General features: G+C 32.5%; 1 non-coding gene across 1 annotated transcript; it reads left to right on the plus strand.

The window, feature by feature from the left end:
- Window positions 1-4,770: 4,770 nt before the first annotated feature.
- LOC148762794 (small nucleolar RNA R71) lies at window positions 4,771-4,876 on the plus strand. The gene has a single exon (XR_016026828.1). It is a non-coding gene; the product is annotated as a small nucleolar RNA R71 (small nucleolar RNA).
- Window positions 4,877-5,109: the final 233 nt, after the last annotated feature.

Below are 5,109 nucleotides of genomic sequence, written 5' to 3' on the forward strand. Positions count from 1 at the left end.
AATGAGTGCATCTAGATTTTCCTTTAATCTTTAAATTAGACTTTAATGAATGGGAATGCTAAGCACTCATACAACTAAGTCATACAAACTTATAGATATAGTTCAATATCTTCAATAGTCAAACTTGTAACTATGTAAGAACAAATGTATGAAAGTTAAATCATTTCAAGAACTTGTCAAGGATCAGTCAAACAATGTTTAAGCAAACTTGATCATTTTGTCATAATCAAAATTATAACAATTTTAAAGCTAACAGATAAGTGAGGGATCAATCAACAAGTTGTAAAGTCACAAAAGTAGGCTTAATTTTCCCCAAACCTAGTTGTCGATAAATTGACAGCAACAACAAATTTATACTTGCAACCTAATCACATAAAGCTTTAGCAAAACATAAGGTACCAATAGTACATGGAATAGTAAAACTATCTGCATCTTTAAGTTTTGGTGAAAACTTTTTCTGAATTATCGCACTGTATTTCTCAATAGGTGCAATAGTCTCAAACTCACTTAATTTCCTCTTTTTACTCAATATGTCTTTCAAAAATTTCATGTAACTGGACATATTTTCCAAAGTTTTAGCAAAAGGAATATTAATATGAAACTTTTTAAATACCTCAATAAATCTTTGAAATTGATTATCAAGCTTCTACTTTTGGAAACATTGAGGAAAAGGTGGAGGAAGTGGTTGTGAAGGATTCAATTGTGATTTTTCTATCTTAGATTTTTCACTAGAATTTTCCACCACAATTTCCTTTTCAACATCAATAACAATTTTTTTTTCCAGCAAACTTACCTGAATCTTTGGATTGCAAATTACTATCACTTACCTCTTTTTCACTTTTAAGTGTGATTTCCTTACAATGCTCCTTATCTTCTCTCTAGGATTAAGTTCAGTATCACTAGGTAAAACACCTTGAGGTCTACTATTAATAGCATTAGCTAACTGACCCATTTGTGTCTCAAGATTCCTGAGTGATGCTGCTTGACTTTGGATGACAACATCATTCCTAGCCATATACTACATAAACATTTCTTCCATAGTTGACTTTTTATCAAGCAAAGGAGATTTAGCTTGTGGTGGAAAACTGGGAGGAAAATTTGGCTTTGTTACTAAAGAGGATCCTTGATTGTTACCCCATGAGATGTTAGGATTATTTGAAATGCCCCATACTTTGATATGGTGATAAATAAAGTTGGTCGGATGCAAATTGAGGCATAATAAGGAACTTTGGGAACCAAAGAGATAAGATAAAAATTTTTAGAATAAAATAATATTTTATTAATGAAATAATATTAAAATATTAATATTTAGCCGGATGTCGAAATCAGTCATGAAGAAGGATCATATGGTTGATCCAAGTAGGGGAGAAGATGTCAAGCCTGACTCTATAAAATACTTGTCATGACATACATGTGATGGATAGCATGTTTGCATGCTAGGAGAGTCTCGAAAAATTTATAAAAGTCGGTATTGTACCTAGAGGTACAATAAAGTTGACTTAAGCCTCGAATTAGATCAAATAGAGAATTTAAGATGAAATTAAGAATATTAAAGTCCCATAATGGTTTAATATGGTGATTTGGAGTTCGAGGATTAATTTGGAGTTAAATTGAAAATTTTACTATCTAGGGGTAAAATGGTAATTTTACCACTCGAGGAAAAAATGGAAATTTTTTTTAAAGATTTTGATCATATTTGACTTATTGGAATATGATTTGAGGTTGAGAAGTGAAAAAAAATGGTGATCCAGGTATTTTTCAGAGTATAGGGGTAAAATGGTAATTTTGTTACCCTAGGGGCAAAATTATAATTTTCCTCCACCAGAACACTTGTCCAGCACATGGATTTTACCCAATTTTATCATGGATAATTGAAAGAATTTATATGGTGGAGAGAGAAAGCTTAATAGTTAGGAAATAAAAATGGACTAATGAAATGGTGACACATGGCATATTTATAACCATTAAATATTTGGCTTATAAATTAACACAAATCAGCCCATTTTCTCTTCATATGGCCGGCCAAACAAAGAGCAAAGGAAAACAAAGGGAAAAAAGAAAAACCAGAACCCTAGGTGGGAAAATTCAAAGGAAAATTGGTGGATTTGAAGGAATCAAGCAATCAAAGGTAAAATTTCTTGATTTTGACTTGTGATCTTCCTTTCCCATGCATTTCTCCTTATTTTTCATGGTTAAATTTCATGTTTTCATGGTGAATTCATGGCTGCCCAAATGGGTATGGAGAGAGAATGAAGTTAGATTGATTTGATTTTAAGTTATGTTAGTGTTTTTAGTTAGTTTAGCATATTTAGAACCAAAACAACAAGAAAATAATTCATTTTCCCCCATCACCATCATTGGCCGAATTTTCTAGGGAGGATATTGTAGTTGAAATTGATGATATTTCATGATATTTGGGTGATATTTGACGTTTGGTGAGGCTAGAAATTTAATGGGAAATTTTGGTGTGAAAATATGAATTTTTACCTAATGTATAGACATGTGTGATTATTGACCCGGGACTGATAAATTGAATCTCATTCACAATCACTAAGGTAATTTAGGTATAATTGGAGTGTAGAAAGTGAGAGGAATTGATTTGGAGTTAAATTGGAGATTTTAACCGATTAGACCGATTATAGTGTGACTTAGGTCGAATATCACATTTAAGTGATTAATCAGACATTTTACATCCCATCGCATGCATTCATTTAGATTTAGCGAGCCTAAAATAGTTTATGATAAATTAACACAATTTATTGAAATTCGTGTCACATATGATGTTAGGTAGTGAGCCCTTTAACAAGGGTGGAGAGATTGTGCCCGAAGATCGGGAATAGGAGTATATCGAACTCCTAGTACTGTGAGTAACCTTACCTTCATTTTTATTATCTAAAGTATGTTTTTAATCGACTTTGGTGAAATTTTATGAAAAGGAGTTTAAATGGTAAATCTTTGTGTTTTACAAACAAAATGTATTTACATGAAAGGATTTTATAAAGTGTCTTGAAATCGAATAATGATTTTAAAAAATAGAGTAATTGGAGACCACTTGTTATATTGTAAATTTATGATTTGAAATCAAATGGCTTATGACAATATTTGCATGAATGGTTGAATTGATATTTGTGTTGAAATGTATGAAATTTGTATTTAGCCTTGAAAGGCTGTGAATTACAATAATTGCCATATCATGTTATTGAATTTTATTGTATGGTGGGTTTAGCTTGCTGCAGTGGGCAGATTCTGTGGACCAGCCTATTAGAGGGGCGCAGAATCCGGATATATATATGTACCTCGGTCGGAGAGACGCGTAAGGTATCTCTTGAGGTATGGACAGAGTTCACGTCACGCCGAACCACCTCGTGATGATGAACTCAGCTAACGCCAAGGAATGATTGTGTTTTTCAAACTAAAAATATGTTTTACGTGTATACGAAACTTTTTAACAACCTTGGCGGGCTCAAGTGTACGCCTCTGATCAAGGTGTCATCGAGTACTATTTGATGGCATGAGCCAAATGTTTATGAAAGTCATAAGCCTTAATGAGAAATTAAATGAAATACAACCGTTTGCATGGGTTGGGATGAATTTTCAAATTATGAAATACTTAAAATGATGGGATATTTTAATTGTCTCATTTTACTCGGCTTTAGTTTATTTAAATGATGTTTGTTTACTCACTGAGATTTTATAATCTCACCACCCTCATTTTCACCCATTTCAGGCTCATAGTAGGCTGTAGATAGCTGATTCCATCAATGGCTTTTATTGGATTAGCATCCTCCACACAGTAGGTTCACAGTTTCTTTAATTTTGGTTATTATGGGCCCACTTGATATTGTAAATTTAATAGTTTATTGTGCTACAATATGATGAAATTATTTTGTTTTTACATTACAAAAAGTATTTACGCATAACTCCAAAATTTCTGTTCATAAGAAAATAAAATATTTTATTGAATATTTTGTTTTATCTTCTTATTATATTCAAATAATTATAATTTCATTTTAAATAAAGGTTTTAGATGCCTAAACTTATTTTTAATTGTGAATTATGCGATTGGTACTTGTTTACTACATTTTTAACTGGTTTCGTAATTTTCAGTGAAAAATGACCAAAATGCCCCTATGAGACAAATTTTTATTTTATTTTATCAGTTTTAAGTTGGAAATAGTTCAAAATCCTTTAGAACATAATATTTGGCAACAGTTACTCACCGGGGGAAATAAGAAACTGATATTAAGCCTTGTAGGGTTTCGGTTGGCATTATGGGAGATGAGTACCTATCGGGGCACTGCGGCTGTTGTCACGGGCTTGAGGGAAGTTTCGGGTCGTGACATTATTCCTCCAACCAGGATTGCAAGTGTTGGAATATAGATTATTCTGTTACCTATTAAAATTTCCAATGAACTATGCAGATTCAGCAGTAATGGGACACTGATCACTGGGATGCCTATCTCCACATAACTCACATGTTGAAAAAGGACTTTGAATAACATTAACACCCAACGTATCAATTTTCTTAGTGATAGTAGCCAATTATGCTGTCAATGTATTAATTGCATCAAGCTCATGAATACTAACAACTTTTGTTGGACCAAATCTCTCGTATGGCAATTGATAATTTTTGGAAGCCATCTCCTCAACAAGTCATAAGCCTCATTAATGGATTTACTCATTAGTGCTCCTGCTGATGTAGCATCAATGGTGGTTCTAATTGGTCCCGGCAAACCATTATAGAAAGTCTAAACTTGCAGCCATTTAGGTAACCCATGATAAGGACATTTCTTAAGCAAATCCTTATAACTTTCCCAAGCCTTATATAGTGATTTAAAATTGAATTATGTAAAATAGGTGATATCATTTTGCATCTTATCTGTCTTAGCTAGTGGAAAGAACTTAGACAAAAATTTTTAGCCAAATCATCCCAAGTACTAATGGAACCAACTGAAAGAGAATTTAACCAACTTTTTACCTTGTCTCTTAGTGAAAACGGGAAAAACCTCAATTTAATGTCATCATCAAAAACACCGTTAGCCTTGAATGTATTGCAAATCTCAAAGAAATTCACAATATGTGCATTAAGATTATTATTCAGTAATCCCC

This window comes from Theobroma cacao, chromosome 5, assembly GCF_053813885.1.
Source record: "Theobroma cacao isolate CCN51 chromosome 5, ASM5381388v1, whole genome shotgun sequence".
Lineage (NCBI taxonomy): Eukaryota > Viridiplantae > Streptophyta > Magnoliopsida > Malvales > Malvaceae > Theobroma > Theobroma cacao.